Consider the following 17710-nt stretch of genomic DNA (forward strand, 5'->3'; position numbering starts at 1 on the left):
GATGGTTTACTCCGGTCGGAAGAGTTGGTGTTTTGTCCAACTTAGGATTCCCAACCGAGATGATTTACTCCGGTTGGAAGAGTTGGCGTTTTGTCCAACTTAGGATTCCCAACCGAGATGATTTACTCCGGTTGGAAGAGTTGGCGTTTTGTCCAACTTAGGATTCCCAACCGAGATGATTTACTCCGGTTGGAAGAGTTGGTGTTTTGTCCAACTTCGGATTCCCAACCGAGATGGTTTACTCCGGTTGGAAGAGTTGGGGTTTTGTCCAACTTCGGATTCCCAACCGAGATGGTTTACTCCGGTTGGAAGAGTTGGCGTTTTGTCCAACTTAGGATTCCCAACCGAGATGATTTACTCCGGTTGGAAGAGTTGGTGTTTTGTCCAACTTCGGATTCCCAACCGAGATGGTTTACTCCGGTTGGAAGAGTTGGCGTTTTGTCCAACTTAGGATTCCCAACCGAGATGATTTACTCTGGTTGGAAGAGTTGGCGTTTTGTCCAACTTCGGATCCCCAATCGAGATGATTTACTCCGGTTGGAAGAGTTGGTGTTTTGTCCAACTTAGGATCCCCAACCGAGATGATTTACTCCGGCTGAAGAGTTGATGATTTGTTCAACTCCGAGGTTCCAGCCAAGATGATTTACTCCGGCTGGCGAGTTGATGATTTGTTCAACTCCGAGGTTCCAGCCGAGATGTTTTACTCCGGCTGGCGAGTTGATGATTTGTTCAACTGCGAGGGTCCAACTGAGATGATTTACTCCGGCTGAAGAGTTGATGATTTGCTCAACTGCAAGGTTCAAGCCGAGATGATTTACTCCGGCTGAAGAGTTGATGGTTTGTTCAACTCCGAGGTTCCAGCCGAGATGTTTTACTCCGGCTGGCGAGTTGATGATTTGTTCAATTGCGAGGTTCCAGCCGAGATGTTTTACTCTGGCTGACGGGTTGATGATTTGCTCAACTCCGAGGGTCCAGCCGAGATGATTTACTCCGGCTGAAGAGTTGATGATTTGCTCAACTGTAAGGTTCAAGCCGAGATGATTTACTCCAGCTGAAGAGTTGATGGTTTGTTCAACTCCGAGGTTCCAGCCGAGATGTTTTACTCCGGCTGGCGAGTTGATGATTTGTTCAACTGCGAGGTTCCAGCCGAGATGTTTTATTCTGGCTGACGGGTTGATGATTTGCTCAACTCCGAGGGTCCAGCCGAGATGATTTACTCCGACTGAAGAGTTGATGATTTGCTCAACTGTAAGGTTCCACCCGAGATGATTTACTCCTGCTGAAGAGTTGATGATTTGTTCAACTCCGAGGTTCCAGCCAAGATGATTTACTCCGGCTGGCGAGTTGATGATTTGTTCAACTCCGAGGTTCCAGCCGAGATGTTTTACTCCGGCTGGCGAGTTGATGATTTGTTCAACTGCGAGGTTCCAGCCGAGATGTTTTACTCTGGCTGACGGGTTGATGATTTGCTCAACTCCGAGGGTCCAGCCGAGATGATTTACTCCGGCTGAAGAGTTGATGATTTGCTCAACTGCGAGGTTCCAGCCGAGATGTTTTACTCTGGCTGGCGAGTTGATGATTTGTTTAACTCCGAAGTTTCAGCCGAGCTAATGTTGCTCGCCAAGAAAGAAGGAAGTCGCGAAGCGGACCTTGCTCGCCTTCTTTGGAGTTCCTTGGCCGAGCTGATCTTGTCCGCCAAGAAGGAAGTCGCGGAGCGGACCTAGCTCGCCTTCTTTGGAGTTCCTTGGCCGAGCTGATCTTGTCCGCCAAGAAGGAAGTGGCGGAGCGGACCTTGCTCCCCTTCTTTGTAGTTCCTTGGCCGAGCTGATCTTGTCCGCCAAGAAGGAAGTCGCGGAGCGGACCTAGCTCGCCTTCTTTGGAGTTCCTTGGCCGAGCTGATCTTGTCCGCCAAGAAGGAAGTGGCGGAGCGGACCTTGCTCCCCTTCTTTGTAGTTCCTTGGCCGAGCTGATCTTGTCCGCCAAGAAGGAAGTCGCGGAGCGGACCTAGCTCGCCTTCTTTGGAGTTCCTTGGCCGAGCTGATCTTGTCCGCCAAGAAGGAAGTCGAGGAGCGGACCTAGCTCCCCTTCTTTGGAGTTCCTTGGCCGAGCTGATCTTGTCCGCCAAGAAGGAAGTCGCGGAGCGGACCTAGCTTCCCTTCTTTGGAGTTCCTTGGCCGAGCTGATCTTGTCCGCCAAGAAGGAAGTCGCGGAGCGGACCTTGCTCGCTTTCCTCGGAGTTCCTTGACCGAGTTGATGTTGTTCGCCAAGAAGGAAGTCGTGGAGCGGACCTTGCTTTCCTTCCTCGGAGTTCCTTGACCGAGCTGATGTTGCTCGCCAAGAAGCACGTCGCGGAGCGGACCTTGCTCGCCAACCTTGGAAGTTCCTTGACCGAGCTGATGTTGCTCGCCAAGAAGCACGTCGCGGAGCGGACCTTGCTCGCCGACCTTGGAAGTTCCTTGACCGAGCTGATGTTGCTCGCCAAGAAGCACGTCGCGGAGCGGACCTTGCTCGCCAACCTTGGAAGTTCCTTGCCGAGCTGTTGTTGCTCGCCAAGAAGGAAGTCGCGGAGCGGACTTTGCTCGCCTTCCTCGGAGTTCCTTGACCGAGTTGATGTTGTTCGCCAAGAAGGAAGTCGCGGAGCGGACCTTGCTCGCCTTCCTCGGAGTTCCTTGACCGAGCTGATGTTGCTCGCCAAGAAGCACGTCGCGGAGCGGACCTTGCTCGCCGACCTTGGAAGTTCCTTGACTGAGCTGATGTTGCTCGCCAAGAAGCACGTCGCGGAGCGGACCTTGCTCGCCGACCTTGGAAGTTCCTTGACTGAGCTGATGTTGCTCGCCAAGAAGCACGTCGCGGAGCGGACCTTGCTCGCCAACCTTGGAAGTTCCTTGCCGAGCTGATGTTGCTCGCCAAGAAGCAAGTCGCGGAGCGGACCTTGCTCGCCGACCTTGGAAGTTCTTTGCCGAGCTGTTGTTGCTCGCCAAGAAGCAAGTCGCGGAGCGGACCTTGCTCGCCGACCTTGGAAGTTCCTTGACCGAGCTGATGTTGCTCGCCAAGAAGCACGTCGCGGAGCGGACCTTGCTCGCCAACCTTGGAAGTTCCTTGCCGAGCTGTTGTTGCTCGCCAAGAAGCAAGTCGCGGAGCGGACCTTGCTCGCTGACCTTGGAAGTTCTTTGCCGAGCTGTTGTTGCTCGCCAAGAAGCAAGTCGCGGTGCGGACCTTGCTCGCCGACCTTGGAAGTTCCTTGACCGAGCTGATGTTGCTCGCCAAGAAGGAAGTTGTGGAGCGGACCTTGCTCGCTTTCTTAGTGCGGTCACCATCTTGCATATTGAGGACCGAGGAAGTATTACCCCGGTCAGGATAGGTAATCCCAGTCACGCTTCAGCGGACGGAATTAAGGGGCAATTGAGAGGGATATTAATGATATGGACTTTGTGCCAGACAGATTTGGGCCGGACAGATTTGGGCCGGACAGAGTTGTGCCGGACAGATTTGGGCCGGACAGAGTTGTGCCGGACAGATTTGGGCCAGACAGAGTTGTGCCGGACAGATTTGGGCCGGGCAGAGTTATGCCAGACAGATTTGGGCCGAACAGGTGTTGGGCCAAGTTGTGTGGCCCGGCCTTGAAGGAAGCTGCTCGGTTAAGGCAGCGCGTTGACTGACCGAGCTGCAAGGATCCGTGATTACGAAGCCGGTCAGGTGAAAAGTCCAGCACCAGGAAAGGCAAGGTTGGACCGAATTACCTGTTTGCTTGGCAGGTAGGTCGACCGCAGACAAGCGTAAGTAGTCCCGAGCTCGGCTTTGCCGAGATGCCGCTGAGTCCGGTCCTCATCTAAGCTTAGCTGTTGGAGTACTTGGGCATGAAGCGCAGCATGGCAGACGATGGCCGAGATGGAATTGCCCGGCTGCCGAGCTCCCAGGAGAATGGGCAGGCAGTTGGATTAGGTGATGTTCAGCAAGGTTTATGCTGACAGATGGGATAACGGAGCCACGTGTCAAGAGATGACTGGGAGTGGATATGGGGCGCAGAGGGTATATAAGCATGTCTGCGCCTCCCATACGTAGACAGATGAACACTTTGTAAGGAATTTCTTACACTTAAACTCCTCTCTCCCTCTTTCTCTCTATCCTAAGGTGTGTGCTAACTTGATCGCCGGAGGGTTTTTCCGGCCACACACCGCCGGGTAGCTCACCGTTACTTGCTCGCAGGTGATCGGACATCGACGGAGCTCGAAAGAAAGGAATACGGGCTTGCCGGAATATTTGCTCCCCGTACAATTGGCGCCGTCTGTGGGAAGCTTGACAGACAAAACCTTGTCTTCCAGGTTCATCTGATCGCCGTCCATGGCGAACAACGACGAGTTTCCGTTGTCCGCCATCGACGGAGCCACCCCGGAGTATACCCGAAGGAGAGAGGGACCTCCTGCTGTCCACCCAATGGCTGACTTGGGAACGCCCACTAGCGGACAGTCGGGAGACGCGCGGGATAAGCGCGAAAGAAGTCATGGTCATTCACGGAGTCCAGACGGTCACCGGCGGAGGAGAGACTCACACGCCAGACGTCTGGAAAATAAGTTGAGGGACCAAGACGCTGTCATCCGGCGAATGGCGGCGGAGATGGAGGATCTGAAGCAGCATGTCAAAGGGAAAGGTGAAGCTAGAGTGGGTGACCACAGTGAGCGCACCCCATCCCGCCGTTCAGGCGGTCAAAGTCAGCGACGCATTTCATCCATTTCTATTACCAGAAGTTACCAGGTTGGTGATTCCGACGTGCGTGCAGAGAAGTCTAGCGCGCAAGACAGCACCTACCGGCCCTCACGTCCGGTGACGACTTCGAGGTACTCTTACTCCGCTCATTCAGAGGATTTGCGGGCGGTCTTAAAGGAGCGGGTTCGTCGGCGCGAAGCTCAGAGGATACCGGCGTTCCAGCGGCTATCCTACGGGGTTCACGCCAGCGAGGAGGTCGGAATGCCTCCACCCCGCCAAGCGGCACCACTCCTAGTGGATTCAGATTTGGCCAGGTTGAGTGCCACCCCTTTCTCCCTGGAAATAGAAACTACACCGCTTCCGGCAGGCTTCCACCAGCCAAAGTTCGCGCTTTACGACGGGAAAACCGATCCTTACCTGCATGTGAGCCACTTCCGACAGGTTATGGCCGGACATAGGCGAAATGACGGACTTATGTGCCTGATCTTCCCGTCAAGTTTAGGCGAGCTGGGCTTGAAGTGGTTCGAGAGGTTGCCGGAAGGGAGCATACAACGATGGCATCAGTTGGCCGAAGCGTTTGTGATGCGCTTCAAAACCAACACAAAAACACCAAAGGAAGTCGATCATTTACTTAGTGTCAAGATGGAACCAAGCGACACACTGAAGGCATACAACTCGAGGTATTGGGAAACCTTCAACGAGATCTTGGATTGCCCGGTCAACCTTGCAATCACGCAATACAAGCGCGGTCTCCCGCTCGGACATAGGCTGAGGGATTCGCTTACAATGAACCAGCAGACATCCATGTGGCACCTAATGCAGCGCATCAATGAGCACATCCGAGTAGAGGATGATGCGGCGACGTCCACCGCGGAGACAACCTCGATGGCAACGAGCAAGTGGGCGACTGGGTTTTAAGGAAGGTCATGGGTAACGCACTAGTGCCGGGTGAAGGCAAGCTAGGGGCAAACTAGGAGGAGCCTTACAAGATAACCGGGCAAGGGGGCATACAACTTAGAAGATTTGGATGGCAAAGGCGTACCCCGGCCATGGAATGCGGCCTTATGTAATTTTTTAAGGGACTTGTTTCCCCTACACTTCTGAATGCAAATACTCTTTTTGTCAATGTAATAGAAGTGAATTACTTTTGCTGAAGAGCTTTGTTGTGTCCGAAATAATAGTGGATGAGGGGCCTACTCTTCTGTTCCAGCCGAGATGATTTACTCCGGTTGGAAGAGTTGGTGTTTTGTCCAACTTCGGATTCCCAACCGAGATGATTTACTCCGGTTGGAAGAGTTGGCGTTTTGTCCAACTTAGGATTCCCAACCGAGATGATTTACTCCGGTTGGAAGAGTTGGTGTTTTGTCCAACTTCGGATTCCCAACCGAGATGGTTTACTCTGGTTAGAAGAGTTGGTGTTTTGTCCAACTTAGGATTCCCAACCGAGATGGTTTACTCCGGTCGGAAGAGTTGGTGTTTTGTCCAACTTAGGATTCCCAACCGAGATGATTTACTCCGGTTGGAAGAGTTGGCGTTTTGTCCAACTTAGGATTCCCAACCGAGATGATTTACTCCGGTTGGAAGAGTTGGCGTTTTGTCCAACTTAGGATTCCCAACCGAGATGATTTACTCCGGTTGGAAGAGTTGGTGTTTTGTCCAACTTCGGATTCCCAACCGAGATGGTTTACTCCGGTTGGAAGAGTTGGGGTTTTGTCCAACTTCGGATTCCCAACCGAGATGGTTTACTCCGGTTGGAAGAGTTGGCGTTTTGTCCAACTTAGGATTCCCAACCGAGATGATTTACTCCGGTTGGAAGAGTTGGTGTTTTGTCCAACTTCGGATTCCCAACCGAGATGGTTTACTCCGGTTGGAAGAGTTGGCGTTTTGTCCAACTTAGGATTCCCAACCGAGATGATTTACTCTGGTTGGAAGAGTTGGCGTTTTGTCCAACTTCGGATCCCCAATCGAGATGATTTACTCCGGTTGGAAGAGTTGGTGTTTTGTCCAACTTAGGATCCCCAACCGAGATGATTTACTCCGGCTGAAGAGTTGATGATTTGTTCAACTCCGAGGTTCCAGCCAAGATGATTTACTCCGGCTGGCGAGTTGATGATTTGTTCAACTCCGAGGTTCCAGCCGAGATGTTTTACTCCGGCTGGCGAGTTGATGATTTGTTCAACTGCGAGGGTCCGACTGAGATGATTTACTCCGGCTGAAGAGTTGATGATTTGCTCAACTGCAAGGTTCAAGCCGAGATGATTTACTCCGGCTGAAGAGTTGATGGTTTGTTCAACTCCGAGGTTCCAGCCGAGATGTTTTACTCCGGCTGGCGAGTTGATGATTTGTTCAATTGCGAGGTTCCAGCCGAGATGTTTTACTCTGGCTGACGGGTTGATGATTTGCTCAACTCCGAGGGTCCAGCCGAGATGATTTACTCCGGCTGAAGAGTTGATGATTTGCTCAACTGTAAGGTTCAAGCCGAGATGATTTACTCCAGCTGAAGAGTTGATGGTTTGTTCAACTCCGAGGTTCCAGCCGAGATGTTTTACTCCGGCTGGCGAGTTGATGATTTGTTCAACTGCGAGGTTCCAGCCGAGATGTTTTATTCTGGCTGACGGGTTGATGATTTGCTCAACTCCGAGGGTCCAGCCGAGATGATTTACTCCGACTGAAGAGTTGATGATTTGCTCAACTGTAAGGTTCCACCCGAGATGATTTACTCCTGCTGAAGAGTTGATGATTTGTTCAACTCCGAGGTTCCAGCCAAGATGATTTACTCCGGCTGGCGAGTTGATGATTTGTTCAACTCCGAGGTTCCAGCCGAGATGTTTTACTCCGGCTGGCGAGTTGATGATTTGTTCAACTGCGAGGTTCCAGCCGAGATGTTTTACTCTGGCTGACGGGTTGATGATTTGCTCAACTCCGAGGGTCCAGCCGAGATGATTTACTCCGGCTGAAGAGTTGATGATTTGCTCAACTGCGAGGTTCCAGCCGAGATGTTTTACTCTGGCTGGCGAGTTGATGATTTGTTTAACTCCGAAGTTTCAGCCGAGCTAATGTTGCTCGCCAAGAAAGAAGGAAGTCGCGAAGCGGACCTTGCTCGCCTTCTTTGGAGTTCCTTGGCCGAGCTGATCTTGTCCGCCAAGAAGGAAGTCGCGGAGCGGACCTAGCTCGCCTTCTTTGGAGTTCCTTGGCCGAGCTGATCTTGTCCGCCAAGAAGGAAGTGGCGGAGCGGACCTTGCTCCCCTTCTTTGTAGTTCCTTGGCCGAGCTGATCTTGTCCGCCAAGAAGGAAGTCGCGGAGCGGACCTAGCTCGCCTTCTTTGGAGTTCCTTGGCCGAGCTGATCTTGTCCGCCAAGAAGGAAGTGGCGGAGCGGACCTTGCTCCCCTTCTTTGTAGTTCCTTGGCCGAGCTGATCTTGTCCGCCAAGAAGGAAGTCGCGGAGCGGACCTAGCTCGCCTTCTTTGGAGTTCCTTGGCCGAGCTGATCTTGTCCGCCAAGAAGGAAGTCGAGGAGCGGACCTAGCTCCCCTTCTTTGGAGTTCCTTGGCCGAGCTGATCTTGTCCGCCAAGAAGGAAGTCGCGGAGCGGACCTAGCTTCCCTTCTTTGGAGTTCCTTGGCCGAGCTGATCTTGTCCGCCAAGAAGGAAGTCGCGGAGCGGACCTTGCTCGCTTTCCTCGGAGTTCCTTGACCGAGTTGATGTTGTTCGCCAAGAAGGAAGTCGTGGAGCGGACCTTGCTTTCCTTCCTCGGAGTTCCTTGACCGAGCTGATGTTGCTCGCCAAGAAGCACGTCGCGGAGCGGACCTTGCTCGCCGACCTTGGAAGTTCCTTGACCGAGCTGATGTTGCTCGCCAAGAAGCACGTCGCGGAGCGGACCTTGCTCGCCAACCTTGGAAGTTCCTTGCCGAGCTGTTGTTGCTCGCCAAGAAGGAAGTCGCGGAGCGGACTTTGCTCGCCTTCCTCGGAGTTCCTTGACCGAGTTGATGTTGTTCGCCAAGAAGGAAGTCGCGGAGCGGACCTTGCTCGCCTTCCTCGGAGTTCCTTGACCGAGCTGATGTTGCTCGCCAAGAAGCACGTCGCGGAGCGGACCTTGCTCGCCGACCTTGGAAGTTCCTTGACTGAGCTGATGTTGCTCGCCAAGAAGCACGTCGCGGAGCGGACCTTGCTCGCCGACCTTGGAAGTTCCTTGACTGAGCTGATGTTGCTCGCCAAGAAGCACGTCGCGGAGCGGACCTTGCTCGCCAACCTTGGAAGTTCCTTGCCGAGCTGATGTTGCTCGCCAAGAAGCAAGTCGCGGAGCGGACCTTGCTCGCCGACCTTGGAAGTTCTTTGCCGAGCTGTTGTTGCTCGCCAAGAAGCAAGTCGCGGAGCGGACCTTGCTCGCCGACCTTGGAAGTTCCTTGACCGAGCTGATGTTGCTCGCCAAGAAGCACGTCGCGGAGCGGACCTTGCTCGCCAACCTTGGAAGTTCCTTGCCGAGCTGTTGTTGCTCGCCAAGAAGCAAGTCGCGGAGCGGACCTTGCTCGCTGACCTTGGAAGTTCTTTGCCGAGCTGTTGTTGCTCGCCAAGAAGCAAGTCGCGGTGCGGACCTTGCTCGCCGACCTTGGAAGTTCCTTGACCGAGCTGATGTTGCTCGCCAAGAAGGAAGTTGTGGAGCGGACCTTGCTCGCTTTCTTAGTGCGGTCACCATCTTGCATATTGAGGACCGAGGAAGTATTACCCCGGTCAGGATAGGTAATCCCAGTCACGCTTCAGCGGACGGAATTAAGGGGCAATTGAGAGGGATATTAATGATATGGACTTTGTGCCAGACAGATTTGGGCCGGACAGATTTGGGCCGGACAGAGTTGTGCCGGACAGATTTGGGCCGGACAGAGTTGTGCCGGACAGATTTGGGCCAGACAGAGTTGTGCCGGACAGATTTGGGCCGGGCAGAGTTATGCCAGACAGATTTGGGCCGAACAGGTGTTGGGCCAAGTTGTGTGGCCCGGCCTTGAAGGAAGCTGCTCGGTTAAGGCAGCGCGTTGACTGACCGAGCTGCAAGGATCCGTGATTACGAAGCCGGTCAGGTGAAAAGTCCAGCACCAGGAAAGGCAAGGTTGGACCGAATTACCTGTTTGCTTGGCAGGTAGGTCGACCGCAGACAAGCGTAAGTAGTCCCGAGCTCGGCTTTGCCGAGATGCCGCTGAGTCCGGTCCTCATCTAAGCTTAGCTGTTGGAGTACTTGGGCATGAAGCGCAGCATGGCAGACGATGGCCGAGATGGAATTGCCCGGCTGCCGAGCTCCCAGGAGAATGGGCAGGCAGTTGGATTAGGTGATGTTCAGCAAGGTTTATGCTGACAGATGGGATAACGGAGCCACGTGTCAAGAGATGACTGGGAGTGGATATGGGGCGCAGAGGGTATATAAGCATGTCTGCGCCTCCCATACGTAGACAGATGAACACTTTGTAAGGAATTTCTTACACTTAAACTCCTCTCTCCCTCTTTCTCTCTATCCTAAGGTGTGTGCTAACTTGATCGCCGGAGGGTTTTTCCGGCCACACACCGCCGGGTAGCTCACCGTTACTTGCTCGCAGGTGATCGGACATCGACGGAGCTCGGAAGAAAGGAATACGGGCTTGCCGGAATATTTGCTCCCCGTACAGATGTCTAGAAAAGATTATTTTTAGTGAATCCATCGTTTGGTTGGACGGATTGGATAGGATAAATGAACAAAAGACTATTTTACCATTTTTCAATTATTTACTAAGTAATAGCAATATTAAACCTATCTTTAATATTTTAATTATTTTTAGCTAGATTAAATAACAATTTATTTTATTTTATTTTTTACACAATTAAATAAATTTATTTTTTTAAATAAAATAAATAAAATATCAATAAAAATATATGTTATTTTTTTAATTAAAATTTAAAATTTTATTATTTTTAAAAATAATAATAATTAAACAATGAAATTAAATAAAACATCTATTAAATTTAAATAATGAAATTAAATAAAATATAAACAAAATTTTAAAATAAAACATCAATAAAATATCTATAAAAAATTATTTTTAAAAAATTAAATAAATAAAACATCAATAAAAAGTTAAATAAAATTATTTTAATTTTAAATTGAGACATTAAAATTTTATTGAATTTTATTAAATATAATACATAATTAAATCGTAGATGGTCAAAATGGTCATTTTACCACCTAATCCCAACACTGGATAGTCCCCCAAAAATTGTGTCATACCCCCCTAGGACACAATAGTCCCCCGTATGGGGAATAAGGTGTCCGGCCGGACTCCATGTCCGGCGAACTAAAAAAACAAACAAATGGCGGATTGGATACTTCCCCCGAATTACAATCCGCACAGTAAATAGTCTCCCCTCTTATCCCTCCAATTAAGCACACCCTTTGTCCCTAAAGTTTCATTTATTTCTCACTTTGGTCTTTTAAATTTGATTTTTCTTACTTTGATATTTTATGTTTACATTCCTTCCTCGTTTGGTCATTTATGTTTACAATATGTTTCACTTTAGCCCTTTAAATTTGATTTTTTCCACTTTAACCCTTCATATTTGTAATACTTCCCACTTTAACCTTTCATGTTTGCAATCTTTCTCACTTTACTCCTAGACTAACTTCTATCCAAAAAAAAAAAGTAACAAAATTTGTCACGTCACTAACACATCAGCTCCATATGTAATGTAAAAAATTCACTAAAGAAACAAAAAATAAAAAATTAGAATTTTTTTTAGTTTTTAACTAAAAAAGAAAAAAGTTTACTAAAGACGAAAAAAAAATAATAGTAAATTTTTCATTTCAGAATTGACAATATAAGTGCTTAAGTCAGTATATTTTCATTTTTTTCGTCTTTAGTAAACTTATTTTTTTAGTTAAATTTGTTTTTATTTTTTTAGCTGCATCTAATCTGGATGAATCTATAATGTAATAATATTTATAAATAAATTTGAAACAAAAAAGTTTACTAAAGACTAAAAAACAAATTTCAATTTTTTTGTTTTCTATTTTTTATTTTCTGCATATTTAGTGAATTTTTTACATCACACATAGAGTTGATGTGTTAGTGATGTGGCAGATTCGGTTAGTTTTTTAGATGGAAGTTATTCTATGAATAAAGTGGGAAAGATTCCAAATATAAAGGGTCAAAATAGAATGGATTGCAAACATGAAGGGGGCAAAGTGAGAAAAATTAAACTTAAAAGACCAAAATGAGAATGGGTGAAACTTTAAGGAAGCAAAGTGTAATTTACTCAATATTTAAAAAACACCACTTAAGGAAAAAAAAAATCATATATTTGGATTAGGTCTCTATAAGTACCATAGGTAGGTTCTCATTGCCATCTCTAATTTCACCCGCTCCTTAATTATAACTGCCTGTGGTCAATTTTAGTAGCGACTCCATTAAAAAATGGGTAAATTACACTGACACCTCATGAGGTTTATGTTTATTACAGTTCTCCCCTCACATTTGGGAAATTGCACTGACCCCTGTTAATTTAATTTTATGTATGATGATCATTACGGTGAGGGGAGAACTGTTATGAAACTTTAAACCTCACGGGGCAATCTGTAATGAAACTTTAAACCTTAAGAAGGGAAATGTAATTTCCAAAATATGAGGAGGGAAACTGTAATAAACATAAATCTCAGGAAGTGTCAATATAATTTATCCTTAAAAAATTTAACCGGTTCAATCATTATCTCAAACTTATAACGATATCATTATGTTGCATTTATAATGGCATTATAGTAGAACTATAAGATTAGGGTTTGGCTTTCATCCAGTCTAAGATCGGATAATACTGTGCTGTTGGGCCCGTGAGAGTTCATTACGGGTCCCATTTTGATAATCCGAACCGTTAAATGTGTAAAACTCGTCGATGATTAAATGGTATAAAAATCCACATTGATCGGATATCGATAACTATGTGATCAAAACAGTTTTTTCTCAACCGTTAATTTGTTCACCATCCATTTTTTTCATACAAAACTAATTTGATCACATAGCTGTTGATATCCGATCAATAAGAATTTTTAGAAATATATAGTACTTGACGAATTCTACATATCTAACGGTTTGGATTATCAAAATGGAACTCGTAATAGGCCCCCGTGGACCCAACAGTATGATCCAATCCAATCTTGAACTAGACCAAAGCCAAACCCATAAGATTACTATCATACCAAACTACTGAAGCTACTAGTTGAATGCCATAATGATACTAGTTAGCAAGTATGAAATTGTTATACATTTTTTTATAAAAATATTTATTGGAAATAATATATAATTATTTTAAATTTTGTTAATCAATGTCCTGACGAGGATACACTAGAAAAAAAATAGTAGCATTCAAGAACAAAATATCATTATGCATTATATATTTAGTTTGATCCATATCTATTTTAATTTTGCACTTTACTCAATCCGTGATCTAAAAAAAATAAGTTACAAATATGATTTTTGTACTAAGGCTTTGTTTGTGAAGCCCAACTTGGGGCTTTTTTTGGCTATTTTAGTCACAAAAAATAAAATAGGCTTTTTAATTCAATAAGACAAAATATCACATTCAACCCATAATCATTACATTCTTTTTCTCACAAAAAAGTCAAAAAAGTAAAAAAAAACCAAAAACCTGTCCCAAACCAGGTTTTTTAGGCCCCAGGTTAAAATAACCAAAAAAGTCAAAAAGCTAAAAAGGTAACCTACTTTCCAAACAAACCCTAAAAACACATTCAAAATGATGTATCAATAATATTTTTGAAACTATAAAGACAATAGTGACCGTTTTGATTGAAAATAAAAGAGTTACAGAAACCTCATTATTTTCTATAAAACTTCTAACAAATTTGACTAATAATTAAAAAAAATTAAATATGTGCCTATTTGCCCACCACCATGACAATATCCATTGAACCAAAACTAAAAATGATATACAAATAGAATTTTGTACATTATCTATTTTTTATTAACATTGTTAGGGATACTACACATTTATTAATAATTTTTAGGGATAAGCATGGTTCGGTTTGGTTTGGATTGGGATAGATCAGGACTAATCCATTATCTATGACTTCAAAAAAATTAGAACCAAACCAATCCATTTAAATTATGGAATCAATTTGAACCAATCTATTTAAACACCGTTTGACTCGGTTTGGAATCACAGTTTTACATAACATGTTCACAAGAAAAATCATATAACATTTTTAAAAAATTATAAAACTCCCATCAAGCATAATATTGTTCCATCATTAATTAACTTAAACATTCACATTGTTCCACCATTAATTTAAACAAACATAATAGTTAGTAAATAAAATATTGTTCAACATGTAGCAAGCATAGGTATATGGTTTAAATTACATACGGTCCGGTTCGATTCTAATCTAGAACCGTAGAGTTAAAATCCGAAATCGATCCGTGGAGACTAGTTCATAAATTTTCCAAACCAAGAGCATATCACGAATTAAAAAAATCAAACCAAACCTACGGGATTGGACTGGATCAGACCAGTTTAGTTTGCGGATTTTCCAATTTCCTTGCTCAGTCCAAATAATTTTACTAACACACTCACAAGTTTTGATAGAATTAACTATCACTTGGTATGAAACCCACATCAATTATCAGTAAATGTGTTAATATCCCTAACATTTTTCTATTTTTATGTAAAATAATGTGATTCTTATATTTGTTTTTATTTTTAATTAAATCACTTATTATTATCCTTATAATTTTATAAATGTCAATGATATATCATTCTAAATGTAATTTTTTTATATGAAATTTCTATTTAAAAATATTTTTTTAACCAAAAGCTATAACAATGTCTCAACTCAAACTCAACAATTTGAAGCATCCCATCACCAATTATATCCAACAAATAAAAACGTATACTCGCTACCACGGCGTCGCCCCTGGTCAATTCCTATATTTCAAAAACTGAATTCCATTATATGATTCTCCTCTAGCTACCAAGCAAACATGTTTTGTCATTTCTGTAAACAAATATGATTGATTGATTAGTTTAAGAGGTTTATATTACTTTTATTTATTATTTTTGATAAATTACACTAATTTTTTTTAAGATTTGAAAAAAAATAAAATTAATCCCCACACTTCAAACATAATTACACTAGCCTCCCTCAAACTTTTAATTCACATAGCACTTAAAGTCATTTTTCATCAATAATTCGTGAGCTATATGGATAAAAAGTTAATGTTATCATCTTCTTTCTAATAAAATGCATATTTACCATTGTTTATTTCATTGTGTACCAATTATTTGTATTAATTTTGATCCTTGAAATTTTATTAAGAGGGAAGTCAGTATAATTATTTTAAATATATAAAGTTTACTGTATTTTTTTAAAAACTTTAAGGAAAGTATAGTTTATCCTTCCTTTTCTTTTCTTATACACTCACCAAGGAATATATACTTAGCACGAACTTGCTAGTTTTTATTCTATATTTTTGGTTACTTGATAGGAGAAAAGTTATAGGGAAATTATATAATATACGCTTCAAAAATAGGGCATTGAAAAATGCCTCATATACCTACTGAGAGTCGACCCCCAGTGAGGTGGCACTCCATTATTGGCCAAAAAAAACTGTTTTTTTTTTTTTTTTTTTTTTTGAAAGTTTCAACCAGTGGGGGCGCGATACCTCACTGGGGGTGCGACCCCCCACTGGGGGTATGCAGCACTTTATATTTCTCAATTACAACCTTTTGTCGTATTTAATTATGACTTAGTGTTGTATTGTGATTGTTATTTAATTATTGACAAAAGAGGTATTTGATTATGCCTCAAGTAATATTTGATTATGATCTTGTCACGCCCCAAGTTCCGTGACAACGCCGCACACTCATTTAAGTGAGCATGCAAGGCTAAGGGTCCAACACATAACCAACATTGTAAAATACTCAAATTAAATCCTTAAATATCATAATGCTAAAAACCATACAAATAGATAATTCTTATCATATGAAATTGTCCACCAAGTCCACTAATAAAAGAAATAATAATAATAATCCAAGTACTTAAATCATAGTCCTATTCTCGGCACTCCCACAAGTAAAAACCCCGCGCAGCTCTACTCCTCAGAATCTGAAAAATAAAATAAGGGTAAGCTAGACAGCCCAGTAAATAACCAACCATCACTGTTAGCTGGATCAAGTATACAAAAAAAAATAGTAGATAACCAATAAATATATTTTTTTGCTACCATTCAATAAATGAACAATTATTTTGTAGGATGTTTCGTAGCTGAAAATAAACAGTGTAGCAATACATTTTAATTGAAAAGACAATGAGGTAATTCAATGAAATTTCGTTGTTCAAAATTGATGGTTCGATATTCAAATGGTTCAATGATGCAATTCACAAAACCCAAGTCTTGGTGACTACGGTCACTTAGCCCGTGACAAGGCCCAGAACCACACGTAGGCCGGTGGTAAAGCCCCAAAAGAAACTAGTTTCTGTGCCAATAAATAACCCCCATTGGCTAGGGTCCAAATCATAGTCAGACTAGAGTGATGTTCAAAATTCAAACAATATACAACTTTTAAATAAAACATTCGATATTTTCAGAATAAACGTTTAGTACAATTTTCAGAATAGTTTTACCAAATATTCAAATAATTTTCATAATAATATTCGATGTTGTTTTATACTTGACCCATATTTTATTTTAAGAGAACATGAAGGTTATAAATAAATATTTATGATTTTAAACGATTCGATACGAATGAAAATGAACCAACAGTGATAGAGGGTTACTTACCTTCAAACAGCTAAAATAATATTTTCCAAGCTAATCTCAATTTACCAAGATCCACCTCAATCTCACAAACCTAATAAAATATTACACCGCATAAACAATTATTATGTGCATCCATTCATCTCTTCTTGTAACAACAATAAAATAAATTAACCCAATTGCCTATTGAGAACTCCCCCAATTTAGCATCAAAACAAAGCCATCACGGTTTCGGAAATTCTCAACCCATATTATTCTATTGTTGTTTATATACACGTAACAATTTGTAATTGCTTGTAGTCAATCGTGTATCCCACAAATACACCACCATTAAACTTAACCCATCACATATCAATCTCAAAATATGAACCACCCAAATGGGATGCAAAATACACTCTAAAATTGAGCAAAATTGAGACCCCCAACATAGACTACATCAATATATCTATTTAATCATATATGCCCATAAAATCATCTATTGATATATTAACACTAAAATCATAGATAGGAATACAATAAAATAAATCTTACCTAAGTGATGAATAAAGCAAAACCACCACTCTTATGAATCCTCCCTCTTCCTTGGTTTGGGTTTCTTTTCTTTAATTTTAAACTTTTCCAAACCCTTGCTTGCTGCCTTCACCTTCAACTCTTCCAAACCCTTTCTGCAGCACAAGCCTCTCTTCTCTTTTTCTTTTCTTTTATCTTTTACCTTCTCAAACCCTAGCCGCCTATGGCACAATTCATAGCCTCTGTTTTGTTTGTTTTCCAAGACTTAAAGCCACAATAGGTGGGCTTATTAACCTAATTTCTCAAAGTTACAAAATTACCCATCTAAGTAATAGGAAATATAATGCCATCTCATAACTAATTCTTTGATATTAATAAATGACTCATATAAGTTAATTTAATTACTAATCTATCCAATAAAATAATAATATTTAAAACTTGGGTTTTACAGATCTATTGTGGTCTCTTTAGTTATAACTGAAAGTGATTTGATGATGATATCAAAGCCACAAAATATCATAACTTGCATGTTATAGTTTTTTTTTTTTTTTTAAATTTTTAATTTAAATTTTTTTTGAGTATGTGCATTGTAGAATTTTTCAACAATACCCTTCATATCCAATAATTGTAACATCCAATAAATGCTGAACAAGTTTTCCCCTCGTCAAACTGCTCAAAATTATTGAATGATTTTTTTTTCATTCATCAAACCGCCTCT

The 17710-nt window shown here is 43.3% G+C and overlaps 1 long non-coding RNA gene across 1 annotated transcript; it reads right to left on the reverse strand.

Annotated features, from left to right (window-relative positions):
* Nucleotides 1-15574: 15574 nt before the first annotated feature.
* LOC145794686 (uncharacterized) lies at nt 15575-17439 on the reverse strand. Its single transcript, XR_014334613.1, has 3 exons — nt 17014-17439; nt 16507-16576; nt 15575-15830 (listed from the first exon to the last, which is right to left on the reverse strand). It is a non-coding gene; the product is annotated as an uncharacterized LOC145794686 (long non-coding RNA).
* Between the last annotated feature and the right edge of the window lie 271 nt (nt 17440-17710).

The sequence above is a fragment of the Camellia sinensis genome, chromosome 7 (assembly GCF_055761805.1).
Source record: "Camellia sinensis isolate YWXY chromosome 7, ASM5576180v1, whole genome shotgun sequence".
In the NCBI taxonomy this organism is placed as follows: Eukaryota; Viridiplantae; Streptophyta; class Magnoliopsida; order Ericales; family Theaceae; genus Camellia; species Camellia sinensis.